Source organism: Sciurus vulgaris (assembly GCF_902686455.1).
Source record: "Sciurus vulgaris genome assembly, chromosome: 11".
NCBI lineage: Eukaryota > Metazoa > Chordata > Mammalia > Rodentia > Sciuridae > Sciurus > Sciurus vulgaris.
In genome coordinates, this window is record NC_136472.1 from 21,001,659 (window position 1) to 21,016,574 (window position 14,916).

At 33.4% G+C, this 14,916-nt stretch overlaps 1 protein-coding gene and 2 pseudogenes across 3 annotated transcripts in view; all 3 read right to left on the bottom strand.

Annotated features, from left to right (window-relative positions):
• LOC306639755 (olfactory receptor 8K3) overlaps positions 1 to 14,916 on the bottom strand; it is a gene marked incomplete at both ends in the record, with an annotated part of 78,550 nt that overhangs the window by 12,066 nt on the left and 51,568 nt on the right. The window lies entirely within an intron of this gene.
• Positions 3,487 to 4,447, bottom strand: LOC306639220 (olfactory receptor 8J3-like; annotated as a pseudogene). The gene has a single exon. The product of its transcript is annotated as an olfactory receptor 8J3-like (transcript).
• Positions 4,577 to 6,572, bottom strand: LOC306638443 (olfactory receptor 8K5-like; annotated as a pseudogene). The gene is made up of 2 exons: positions 5,683 to 6,572; positions 4,577 to 4,617 (listed from the first exon to the last, which is right to left on the bottom strand). The product of its transcript is annotated as an olfactory receptor 8K5-like (transcript).

Genomic DNA, 14,916 nt, shown 5'->3' on the forward strand with positions numbered 1-14,916 from the left:
CACACACACAATGAAGTTTTACTCAGTCATAATGAAGAGTGAAATTATGACATTTTCTCATAAATGTATGGAATTGGAGAATATATAAAGTAAAATAAGCCAGATTGATAAAGGAAGAATGCTTATTTATCTCATTTGCAGAAGATAGAGAGAAATAATTGATTTAAAAAAATGAAAATAGAAGGGAGAACAGTAGAGTAGAAAGAGCACAAAGGGGAAGTGAAGAGGAAATGGAGAGGGAAGGACTGCAGAATAAAATTCAACAAAATATGGTGTGTGCATACATAAGAATATCACAATGCATTCCACTTTTATATAATGAACAACTTAAAACTAAATTAATAGAAGGAAGATCACAAATGTAGAGGATGAGGGTGAGAGGAAGGTAGGAGTATTAGAATTGAAATAGAGCAAATTATGTTATATGCATTTATAAACATGTCCAAATGAACCCCACAATAAGGCAAAAGTACTATGCCCTAATAAAAATTAAAAAAAGAAAAAGATTATATAAAAAATCAGGAAATTTAGAGACAACTTGACAACTATCACATTTAGCGATAGATTTAGTGAGTCCCAGTGGAAATTAAGGGAGAAAGAGTGGGGGAGGGGGATGTTTGATAATTAATGACTGGAAATTTATCCAATTATGGATAATCAGTGATATGCATTTCTAAGAGATGCAGTCATACCCAAGAAGAATAAACACCAAGAGAATTTTACAGAGACACATCCTAGTCACACTGTTGCTGAAGGAGATGGTAGAATTTTTACTGTGGTAAGATCAACAGAGGAGAACCACAAATAACCTTGGCAGATGAGTTCTCAAGAGAAGAAATGGAAGTGTTGAAAGATCCAATTTTCCAACCAAGGGTAGTATGTCATATTTCAAATATAAATGTGCTATAAAATTGGTTTTGTTAAAGAAACCAAGATAATTGATTGCTAGCAAATCTTCCCTACCAGAAATACTGCAGGTCCTCCTATAGAAGAAAGGAAGTCGTTCTACGTGGATATATTACTCCCAGAAAAAACTAAAGCACACTGGAAGTTGTAGACATGTCGGCTTATATAAAAGAGAGTGGATTTTTTTCTATATATATATATATATATATAATGTATATATATATTATATATATAATATATAACCACACACCTCTTTTTAACATGCCCAGAAGCATGTTAACCACACACCTCTTGCCTTACTACTTGCCCCTGTAATTAGATGCTCTCACCTTACATCCTCCTGATTCTCTGTGTTCCTCCAGAGATAAAAATAAATGCTTGTAAGAGACTGCACAGTGTGAATTATACTATAATAGCATTAAGCAGTTCATCTTTCCTTTCGACCTCATTCTCTTTTGGTCTTTGATCTCACACTGAATTTTCAGCTTATTTACTTATTTATTTATTTTCAGACTGGGTCTAGCTGTTTTCTAGGCTGGTCTTGAACCTGTGGAAGCAAGGAATCTTCCTGTCCCAGCCTCCCTACCAGCTGGGACTACAAGGCATGTGCCACCACACCTGGCTACGTTTTCATCTCTGATGCCCCCTTTGGCCACACTCTCATCATTCTCTCTGACAGAGATGATCCTTTCAAGGCCTACATTAACATTCTCTTTAATAAATCATAATTTTTGCACACCACCCTTTCTACTTAACAGGAGATGGTAGTGTCAGCATATTTATAGCTTTGGTAAATTCACAGTGCATCATTTAATTAGTATTGGTTTTTCTTTTCATTTCTTGCAAGTGACATTTTTTGAAATGAGTAATACATGAAAGTGAAGGATAAAATCCAAGTGACTATATGCAAAAGAGAAGAAGTGCAAAAGAGGCAGATATGGGAATATTTACTCAGGGCTCTTTTGAGGACACTTCTGAAATTAAGATTATCAGAAATTTTTATCCTTATAAAGATGTTCCTGTAGTACCAAAAATTTGTGTAATAAAACCTTATCACTATATATAATATCACCTCCTGTTACACATAGTATTAATATATCTCTGGGCTTTAGACTTCAAATAAAATAAAATACCTGACTAATTAGCGAATTAATTTCAAAGAAAGATACCTGTTCTCTTGTATTGGAAATGCCCAATATGACTCCATGCACCAATGTGAAAATACTATATTAATTTGTTATCATGTATAGGTAAACAGTAATTTTTAAATTGAGAAATAGGTAGCATATTTAACTGATTTGACTTGAAAATTCAATTAAAAAGCAACAATGCATAATAAATCTCATTAAATCCAACCCTTTTTATTTGTCATACTTGGCTAATATATAGTTTTATGTACATAGTTATATAGATACAGTTATATGGACATCCCACACCTCTTCTGATATGCAAAAAATTATCAATTGGGAACCCTCTTAATAGTTTATAAAATAGTAAGTGTAGTGGATCATGCTTGGCTATTTAACTTGGGGCCACACTATACCACACTTCAGTAGAAAACCTAACTAGAAAATAGTTTGATAGGAGCAACAAGAAAAGGTACTTATTGGAAAGAATTTTTAATATATTCCAGAAAACTAAATTTATACACATTTGTGCCAACATTTGTATTAAAATAGAAATACAATCCAAAATAAAAATAGAAACATTAAGGAAACTTTGATGATATCCCAACTACAACATTTCCATGTCTCTGAGTCTAACTTTATTTTGTAGGATTATGGTTTTTTTTTTCATTATACCCTAACTACCATGCCTGAAAATCTAGTACCTATACCTGAAGGAACTCTGTAATGCAGAACCTATTCATAGGTACAATGGACATATATACTTGATGTTCATTTAATCTTCCATTATATCTTCCACTTGAGTTTTTTAATAGTGCCAAGATATAGCCTGGTACTCCTGCACAAACTTGTACAATGAAACTCAGAGTAAAGAAAAAGTAAAATTTTACCTTACCTGAAAGAGAAATCAGTGATTGATTTCTGCATCTTTTATTCATAAATTGTGCAAATTGTATAAAGTGGAGTAAAATAAGTTCAATTATATTCTAGTTAGCAGTCAGAATATAAATTCATAGGTGGGATATTAAATAATATTAATAATTAATTAAATAATATTTAAATAATATTAAGATATTTAAATAATATTAAGAAAGAGAGAGTTTAGTTTAAATATAAGGGTCAGTTTTACTCTGATAACATAGTTGTGGAAATTGTTTTAGGTTTGAATAATTGCAGATTTTCAGGAAAGAGTGATACTCTACATTCAACCATGCTGTTTATAATAGGAGGTAACGAAAGACGTCAAAGAATGAGAATGATTGACTTATTCCTCTCGTCAATGTTTTGTTGTTCTGTTCAAATGCACATCATGATTTTTTTTTTTTCCTGACTCTGACAAAGACTTCTTCCAAAGTTGCTTGCTATCTGTTCATTCCTGGGCAAAGTTATTAAACAACAACTTTGTTTCTGTATTGCATAAAACTTCTATTTGTTTATCCAAAAAGTTCTCAAATTACATTGACCTAAAGGACAGCCTGGATTCATCATGAATCTCTTTAAGGCAGCCTTCACATCCTTGTTTCTCAGGCTGTAGATCATGGGGTTCAGCATGGGGATGACCAGGGTGTAAAACATGGATGTCATTTTATCAGTGTCTAATGAGTAGTTAGTTCGAGGCTGCAAATACATGAACAGCACAGTTCCATAGAAAACCCTGACTGCCGTCATATGTGAAGCACAGGTGGAAAAGGCTTTTTTTCTTCCCTCTGATGAATGCATCCTTAGAATAGACAAAACAATGTTGAAATATGATACTAGAACTATAGTCATAGAAAAAACAATATTTGAAGCTGCAGATATAAGGACTACTGTTTCTGGAATGTAAGTATCAGAGCAAGACAATGCTAACAGAGGCATAATATCACAACAAAAATGATTGATGACATTGGAAGCACAGTAAGACACAGAAAACACACAAGGTGTAATCACAATAGCTGTACAAAAGCCATAGAGGTAGGTGAGGGACACCAGCAGATTGCAGATCCTCCGAGATACCACCACCATGTAGAGCAGGGGATTGCAAATGGCCACATAGCGGTCATAGGCCATCACCGCCAGCATGAAAACCTCAGCCACAATGAAAACCAGGAATCCTCCCAGTTGGGTGGCACATTCAAAGTACTAGGAGGTTTTCTTACTTAGCAAAAAATTGACCAGCATTTTAGGGGCAATGACAGTCGAGTTGCTAAAATTTACAATGGCCAGATGTCGGAGGAAAAAGTACATGGGGGTCTGAAGCCGAGAGTCAACACTGGTGAGGGCGATGATGCCCAGGTTTCCCATCACGGTCAGCCCATAGATGACCAGGAAGAGCAGGAAGAGAGGAATTTGCAGCTCTGGAAGATCAGAGACTCCTATGAGAATGAACTCAGTCACCTGGGAGAGATTTCCAGGAGCCATGAAGGTATTGGAAATTCATCTATATCGGGAGAAAAAGAAGTAGTCATGAATTTAAAGAATCCTTTTATAGAACTGTTATTAGAGAGCAAGGGCAAATCCTAGAGTGAGATTTTCTTGAATCATATACTCTCCTAGCTCAGTTATTACACTAAAAGTTTGTCAAATAAGTAGACTTTCCCATTGCCTGTGGAGAGAAAAAGCAAATAGGATACATTAAGCCAAGGTCCAACATCATGTAAGAGTTTGAAGAGCAACTCCCTTGCAATCTAATTGAATTCTGAATATGTTTCTACCTTGCAAACTTTTCGATTACTATCCTATGTATTTTGCAATAAAAGGCTTGAGTAAGTGTTATGTCCTCAAGTGAACCAAGGTTTCCTTGTGATTGCTTAATCTGGGATGTCTTGCTCTCTATCAAGAGTATTCTGGGTACAGCCTGCCCCAGTTTCTTTATTCCATCTTTTTCTTACATGTATGTATAAGAGATAAATGAACTTACAAATTATACCACCCATGTACGTAAGCTGTTTTTTTTTTTTGCCATTTTAATTAAGTGAGACAAAAATACATGAAGGTGCATTCTCAGATCTTTTTTCAATTTTCTGATTCTCTCATTGGCCTCTAATAGATAAAATCAGTGTAATTTGCATCATTTTTTTGTAAATCATTGACATGTTTACTAGATTCTGCTTTTAATTCCACCCCTCTCTTTTCTTGTTCTTGACTGTATGTATTCTTCAAATTATTTCCATGCATTTATTTTTGTCACTATTTTTATTTATAAAATTTAATATTATTTATAAAATAAAAATACATGGGGTCTTTAGTCGATCTATTATATTTTTCTTGCTGATATTTTACTCTTATAATAATTATCCTTATTTTATACAGATAATTATATTGGATAGATTTACCATAGAATTACTTGCTATTTAAATATGGCCAATATTTTCTTAGAATTATTTATTTTAATGATGGCCACCTACCCCTAGTTGAAACAATGGGATCTCTTTGCATTCACAATTGATAGTTCCAGTGGTGGGCACTTACAGCAGCAAGTCCTATGGTAGTTCCTTATCAAAAAACTTCAAATTAAACTTATGTTATGACTGTATCATCATAAATATTGAAACAGTAAAAACCCAGAGCTATTAACATGTACTCTTCTTTTAAAAAAAATGAAATAGGTTGAAAAAGAGAAAATTATTCTTAAATAAGAAAAATAATGAAATGATGATGTAATAAGAACCAGAGAAATAACACCAAATGCTGTAGATCAAAGGGTTAAGCATGGGGATCACTAAAGTATAAAATACAGAGGCCAGTTTATCAGTTTCAAAGGAGTGGGTGGATTTAGGCTGCACATACATAAAAAGTAGAGACCCATAGAACACCACCACCCCTGTCAGATGAGACCCACATGTGGAGAAAGCTTTTTTCCTGCTTTCTGCAGAATTCATTCGACATATGGCTAGAAGAATCAGAATGTAGGATACCAAGATGACCAGGAGAGATGAGAACAAATTAAATGCTGAAAACAGTATGATCAATAATTCTATATCTGGTGCATCTGAGCAAAGCATAAGTAACAAGGGTACATCATCACAGTAGAAATGACTGATGACCTTGGAGCCACAGAAGGTCAGTATGAAAATCTTAACAGTGATCATCAGAGCCTGAAAGATGCTGTAGAGGTATGGAATGCCCATCAGCACATGGCAGAGTCTCTGAGACATGATGACATTGTAGAGCAGAGGGTTGCAGATGGCCACATAGTGGTCATAGGCCATGGTGGACAAGATGAAAAGTTCACTAATAATAAAAGTAATGAAGAAAGCCATCTGGGTGGCATATGCATAAAAAAAATGGTATTTTGATCAACAAAAAAATTCACCATCATCTTGGGATAAATGACAGTGGAATCTCCAAGGTCAATGAAAACCAGATGTCTGATAAAAAAATACATAGGTGTGTGCAGGCGGGAGTCCAGCTTGGTCAGAATGATCATGCCCAGGTTGCCACCACTGTGACCCTGTAGGTGATGAGGAAGACCCCAAAGAAGGGAAGCTGCAGCTCAGGCCACCTTGAGACTCCAGTCAGAATGAATTCAGTCAGCAGGGTTTGGTTCCGTTGGCCCATTTAGTCCTGTTCTCCTCCCTTGGACAAAACAGAGGTGTTGTTGTCAACATCATTTATAATCATCGAAACAAATTATAATATTTGTAAACAGGATAGAAATTTTTATGTCTATATAGGATAGAATAAATATTTCAACATCTGATTCTAAAAGTTAAATGAAAGATAAAATTTTGAAAAGCAGGGATCCTTGTTATCCTCTGTTATGTCACAAACTCTTAATAGAGTCAGCAATATTTGGAGTACAATTATTGGTCACAAAACCATGTAGGTATTAATATAGAAACATCAGTCTTCATATCATCTATACAATGGACTCAAACTTTTCTTCATATAATTCCATTTTGTTAGACAATTTTTGTGGAGTTTTGGTACTCTTAAAAATAGAGGAGCAGAAACATGAAACAAATTAAATTTAAACATTGGATACCTCATTTCTACTTGAAGACCTGTATGGGCTTTTATCAACAAATGCACAAAGATATATTTTTTTCAAACTTCTAAAGGCAAGATATGTTAGCCACAATCAATTAAACTCACTATCTCTTTCCATTCTGACTTCCACTCCATGACAGTTTAACAAATAACATGATGCAGTAACATGTCTCCAGGCATTTATGGGGTCCAATTAACAGGGAATTGTGATAAGGATACTAGTGTATATTGGGAATTGTGAGTATATATAAAGGTTCAAAATTAATGACATTAATCAATGCTATTTGTACATCAGAATGTACAAATTGTTATTAAAAACACTCATTTGAATGTCCTTATAATTTTATTAATAAAGTTAATATATTTACATATTTATGTGGTTTTTAAGCCATGGTTTATTCATACTGAAACTTAAACATTCTTTTTCTATTCAAAATCACAGTTATTTTTTTTTTCTCAGGTCATGTGTAATTTTACTTTTTCTTTGAAAAAAAAAAATCCTTAATTGATTAGTACAGGTTTTAAGACACACAACACATTGATATATTGCTGCTAAAATATATCACTTAGGTCTATATATATGGATTTTGAGTATTAAGGTTTATGTGCTTTATTTCATTTTACTTAACACTATTAAGATGACAGGGTCTATGGGTAATTTAAGATATATATATTTGAGCATTTAATTATTTTTGGAATTTTATAATGGAATATTTTGAGATTATAACTCCCAACTTTTAGCTATTTCAGTATTGACAAAATTAATATGAAAAGTCAATAAAAGAATATACAACTGATCTGATTAAACATAATGAGCCTATTCTAGACTAATATCTTGAATTCTCTTCCTATCACATTCAGAGTCTTCTCAATGAAAACAGAACTGTGTAGCTATGAGTTTCCACTAGAGAATAAATTGAATATCAGCAGACTCAGATAAAATGCAGAAGAGAGTGAGTATTTAGCAAGATGCCAAGGTCAGCCTGCACAACTGTCAACTGTCGGGTAGAAACTTCTGGGAACTACCAAAAGGTTCAGGCCTGTAGACTGGAGCAGCTGCAATCCAGATCCACCTGGTGGCCTTGGCAGCAGCGCTAGAATCTGTTTATGTTGGGGTTGGGCTGGAGGGTGACTCTGGAGATTGCCGAGTCATTTCCATTCCATATTCCAGGATGAGGTTCTGCTCTTTCTGCACTGCGTATCCTCTGGTTTCAGATCCCTTCCTCACCCAAGAACAAGAATCATAAGCTTGCCTCCTTTTGAAAAGGTCGTTTTTTTTTTTTTTTGTTTTGTTTTTTGTTTTTTGGTTTTTTTTTTTTGCAGTGCTGGGGATTGAACCCAGGGCCTTGTGCTGCTGAGCTATATCCCCAGCCCTTGAAAAGGTCATTTTGAATTTACAGGGTCACAGAGTCTACTATTTTAGTTGTTTACTATGGAATAGAAAATACAGTGGATTGAGTGAAGAAATTCAGATTTCCAGTACCAGTTAGGACTTTGAAGGATTAAATTTTGCCAGTTATCATTATTATTATTTTGGGGGATAGAAAATGAAAAAAGTTGAATTATTATTATTATTATTATTTTACAAATATTTCCAACTTGAAGAAAACATGCTAAGCAATAAATCCAAACTCAAAAAGCCAAAGTCAGAATGCTTTTTCTGATACCTGGATATTAATTCAAAATAAGGATTGGGAGGATGCTAGGGAAAAATTGAGTTACTTTAAACTAGTCAATATTTTGCTTTTTTAAAAAAATCTGTCTCCATTTTCAGTGCCGATTATTACATCCCTCCAAAAATGTCTGGATTCCTTTACCTTGCATTTCTTCCTGGCAAGAACATCTCTAGTCTCCTCTGAGTATCTTGATATATATTCAGTATTTCCACATTAGGCTAACCATTAGGACAGAGAGATGCAAAAGTTATGCAGAGGAAGGACTGGTCTTCCAGTTTTTAATTCATGCTTGTACCAGTAATTATCTGGGATTCAGGAGTTTCTCCATAACTTCATAACTCTTAAAAATCATTCTATTTATTTTCATCATGTATTTTTGCACTTTTGATGAAATATTGGCATAGAACATCTCATCTTAAAAGGTTCTTTTTAAAAAGTGTATTTTTATGTATTCATATTAAAATGATTTATTTATCAAATATTTCATAATATATACAGTAAATGTTATTTTTCATTTATCTCAAAATCAGATGAAATTGGACAACTGGCATTTCATCAGGATATCCTAATCTTAGAAAGATTCCAGTTGATGAAATCAGTGTTGGATTTTTTTTAATAGATTCCCTAACTTACTTTTCACTTGTAATATCTAAATGACACATCCGACTCTCACAAGTAAAATACTTCTAAGACATTTGTTCAGTCCCTAGAATTTTGTGCCCTGAAAACAAAAAATTCATCCAATGAACAGCAGCTAACAAGGGAGATAGTGAATTTTTGTAGTGAATTGAATGAATTCATGTCAACTGTATGTCATTGATCATACAGTTAGAATCTGGGAGTAATAGGAAAATACCAAACCCAAGTGATTATGCAATTGGATAACAATTCTTATCCACTCACCTCCAATGAAAAATCAGATTTCCTTCTCCTAAATAACTCTTACTTTTTCTTTGTATGAGAAGGATTTATGGGTTTCTTCCTTATCTGTGATGTTCCCTGAGGAAATAGCATGTAATGCTTTCCATTTATTATATGAAATTGTAGGCAAATGGATGAAATTGGAGAATATCATGCTAAGTGAGATAAGCCAATCTCAAAAAGCCAGAGGACGAATGATATCCCTAATAAGTGGAGGATGACACATAATGGGGGGGAGGGAAGGGTTAGTGTTAGGGTTAAGTTAGGGTTAGGGAGGGGTGCAAGTATTTAGGAAGGAAGTACTGTATAGAGGGTAAAGAGGGGTGGGAGGGGTGGGAGGAAGGGAAAAAATAACAGAATGAATCAAACAACATTACTCTATGTAAATTTATGATTACACAAATGGTATGCCTTTACGCCATGTACAAACAGAGAAACAACATGTATCCCATTTGTTTACAATAAAAAAAAAGAAAAAAAAAGAAATACTCATTAGGGAAATACATTTTAAGCCATAATAAAATACTCTACACACTCACTAAAAAAAAAAAAAAAAAAAAAAAAAGAAGAATGAAATTATGGCATTTGCCAGTAAATGGATGGAACTGGAGAATATCATGCTAAGCAAAATAAACCAATCACAAAGAACCAAAAAAAAAAAAAAAAAAAAAAAAGAAAAGAAATTATCTAAGTGACTTAAAAAAAAAAAATAAAAAGAGCTTTGATGACACCCCTACATGTTCCCCAGTGATAAAATGTAAGGGACAAACTCACAGAAAGGAGCAAAACAACATAATGATCTGAATGGTTCCCTGAAGACTTGACTGACTTGAAGGCATTCATTCACCTGCTTACTTGGAGGAAAACATGAGCATAATCATAGAAAATACTTTTGACACCAGCTTTATCCATGCAAAATGGAACAATTCTAAAACCATCTTGAAATTATCGCTGTCTTCTAGAATTTTTCTCTTCAACTTATTTTTCAAATAAAATAGGTAGTAGGCACTGAATTAAAAATGTGTAATTTAGCTGATTCATGTGAGCTAGAGATTGCCATTACCTTATAGAAAAGACACCTAAAGGAAAACAAACTATATAATTTTCTTTAAGTTACATAAATGAAGACTAAAAGGTTTGAAAATAAAGCTTAATTAATTTCTAAATGGTACCTTTTATTTTCTTTCTGTAACAGTTGTCGTCATGCAATGGGTTTTAACTTGATGTCTACCCAACAATGGTATTTTCTGAGCTGTAATTCCACAACTGTTGGAAAAAGTTCAGTACAGTCATGTTGAGAGTGAAATCTGCAGAATAACATCGCTTATCTCTCACATTTATGCATGGTTTCTCCTTATTGACTTGCATATGTGTAAGAATTGGGGAAAATTTATACATAGTGAACCTTGGAACTTTTTTGAACTAAATTATGATTTCACAAAATAAGATTAGATATATTAATACTGGCACCAAGATTATTTTTGTTTGTGATCTTTTTTGGGGGGGGGGGGTGCTGGGGATCGAACCCAGGGCCTTGTGCTTACAAGGCAAGCACTCTACCAACTGAGCTATCTCCCCAGCCCAATAGATTATTTTTAATGCTAAATAGTTTTCTCTTGTGCTTTTTAACACCCACACCATAGACCTTCCATCACAGGGAAGTTTACACGTACCTTAACCATCAAACAATATTCTCCCATCCTCAGGCAGCAGTTTCTCTGAATTTTATTCCTAGATTGTTTTCTCTGCTTTCACTTTCATATACTTGAAATCACACAGTATCTGCTTTCAATTTTGCTGAATTCATTCAGCATATTTGCTTTGACATTCATTCATGTTGCATTTGTATTGCTGAATGATATCCCATTGTATAAATATCGAAAGAATTTTTAATCCAGCACCTTACAATAGTAGTTTTTGATTATTATGGTAAATCTAGTATACATACTTTTATATAAGCTTACTTGTTGACAAATACATTAACTTCTCTTGGTTATACATTTAAGTATGGAATTTCTAGATTATAAGGTATATAAATATATATGTATGTGTATATATATTTACATATATATATATATAAAATTCAGAAGCAATTGACAAGTTTTCAAATCCATTGTAACATTTTGCATAACTAACAACTATGTTGGAGTTCCATTTTTTTCTCCATATCCTTGTCAGTATTTAGTAAAGTTTTCTAAATATTAAATTCAGAAATGAGAATTAGCAGAAAATAGTATGTCATTGTGATTTTAATTGTATTCACCTTATGAAAATGATAATGAACACTTTTCCCCATCCCTGTTGGTTGTTTACAAATTTTCCTTTTCAAAGTGTCTGAATTTATGCCCATTTTAATTTGGGTTTTCTAGATTCAGTTTTTGAATTTTTATATGTATTTTAGATAAAACTACTTTTTCAGATTTTCTTCTAGAAACATTTTTGTATTGACCTTATGTTTAGGTCTTTGTCCAAATATACAAAGATGATCTGTGAGACCACTAAGGAGGACATAAAACTCTCTCCCACCCCAGACCACTTCAGGCAGAATGCAGTTTTGGATGTGTGGCATGGAAAAGGCAAGACAAGTAAAAAACTAATAAAGTCATGATGCAAGTTCAGGTGTACAGGATCTTCCATAGACAGCAGCAGAAGTAAGAATCAGATTCTGTTCCCATTTTAAGTTTCATTTTGATTTTCTTGAATTATTAAGTGTCAAGAAATCATGGATTCTTTCTTGGACATTGTGAGTTAAGCTCTGGAGATATTTGAATTTTGTTATAGTTTTGTGGAAGAGTTTTTTGTTGTTGTTATGGAGGTAATTAACATGGTTTGACTCAGATTGCAAACTATCTTGGGGGAGATCATACAAACATCAGGATGAGTTTAACCTTGTCTGTGCTACTGGAATTTACCCTACACTTAAATAGTGTCAGTGAATTTGTAGAATTCATATTTCATTATAGGTCTTCTCTCATTGGCTATATCATTCCTAGGATTCATCCAAATTTCCTGTGTCTGTGGATGTCCTGATTCTTTGTGGTTTTGCAGTCAGAAAGACAGTGAGTTTTATACATCACTTTTGTATTTAGACACCTCTCTACTGGTTTATGCAATTGCTACACCTTGCAATGGTGTACAAGGATTTCCTTTGCTCCATAACATTGCCAGCAATTGTTACCATTAGTGTTTTAGATAAGACCATTCTAGTAGGTGTGAGGGGACATCTCACTGATTTACATTTGCTTTTCTATCATGATTAGTGATATTGAACACCTTTCTTATATATGTTGGTGACTCTATGTATATTTTGGAGAAATAAATATTCAGATCCTTTACCTATTTAAAAAAATGGCTATTTGTTTTTCTCACTTTGAGTTTTGTGAGTTTCTTGTATATTTTGACTGTTAATCCTTTATCAGATATTTGGTTTGCAAATAATTTTTCCTAATTCATGGGCTTTTTTTTTTTTTTTTTCATTTGCTGATTGTTTCTTTGGCTGAGAAGATGTTTTATTTTAGTTTTCTGTAATGCTATCTATTTTTGCCATTGTAGCCTGAGCTAATGGTGTGGCATCCAAAAATGAATGACAATGTCAATGTCAAGAAACTTTTCCACTATGTTTTCCTTCTGATAATGTAATCTGAGAAGAATGAATCTGTCATTTTGTTCTATGTGAATGGCACATTCCAGAATAACATGGTGCCCAACATTCACAATTCCATGTGCTGTTTTTGTCTTCCCCCATAGTAGCATTTAGGAGTGCTTTATTTATGCAGGCAATGGGCCATTTCTCAAATGCTGGCTTCAGGAAGATGTCTTAATTTGACAAAAAAAAATATGATTTGGGGTTGTGATAGTTTCTGTTTTCATTAGTTCAGTAGCTTGACAATATTAGAGTCAGTATATTTTGTTGGACATTGTCTTGTGCTTGAATTAATATTACAAATTGATGAAGCTAGCACAAAATGGTATCACTCAAAGAAGCAGAAGTTTATGGGAATAAATGTCTTCAAGGACTTTGCTTCTTCTGAGAAGATTCTACCTTGTACATCATCCTTATAGACTCCCAACTACAAATCATTAGCAATTTGCCATTTTCATAAGAATTCTGCTGTTTTTTATTTTCTCAAAGATTGATGAACTTCTTGGGACACCTATTAATAAAATGGAATCGTCCCCTTTATTTCTTTTTTAGCATGTTAACCTACTTCCTAGCCACAATAATTTATTTCAGATTTGTTCAATCTATCACCCACTTTCCTCTACTTTGTGACTAATTTCTATTTGAGCAAAGATAAAAGGGGAAGACTGTCACAGTAGAAATGACCAATGACATTGTAGCCACAGAAGGATAAAGTAAAAGCCTTTATGGTGACCAGAAGAGACACAAATGTGCAGTAGAGCTAGGGAATTGTCATCAGCACCTAAGAAACCTCAGTGTCAAAATGGCTCTGTAGAGAAGAATGTTAAAGACGGTCACATAGGATATGCTTCAGACTAAAATGTTCACTAATAATGAGCACAAGAAAGAAATCTTGCTGAGAAGTCAAAAATATTGTAATTTATTTCTATTCATAAAAAATTAGCATCATTACCAAGTTATAGATTAACAAAGCTCAATGAAAAACAGGTGTCTGAGAAAATATGCAAGTGCATATTTTTAGCCCAGAGTTCACCTTGGTGAGGATGATCCTGCCTGAGTTGTCCAGAACTAAACAAACAGAAAAAAAGAAGTCTATAAGTCAGGGCAATGAATGAGGACCATTAGAGTGAATATTATCTCCATTGTTAAATGGTGAAATTGCATATGGTTTATCTGCAATCCTATCTGGATAGACATCAGCATAGGCAATAGATTTCATGTAATATTACCTTGCAGATTGTTTTAACACATATTATAAATAAAATACATGTGGTTTCCAATGTATGATATTTGAAAATAATACCATCTCTCAGAAAAGATGCATCAATACAAAAAGAGATTAAAGCATAAATATAACAATAAAATTTACCTTGGTGATTTTATACCAATAGTGTAACTTCTGCTTTGTTGCTATATAATATTTAGAAGCTAGCTATGCTGTTAGACATCCTAATACCCAGAAGATAATATTCAACCCAAATTGTCAATGGAACTAAGGTGAGTAATCTTGAAGAGAGGATGATAGAAAGGCAGATATATAATATATATATATGAAGCAAATAAAAGAGCTTTTACAATATGAAAACTTCGAGAACTAATATAAGAATTGGTAAATATTTTCTGTGTGTCATATACAAAATACATGTATAAAATGTCATTTTATTATGATATT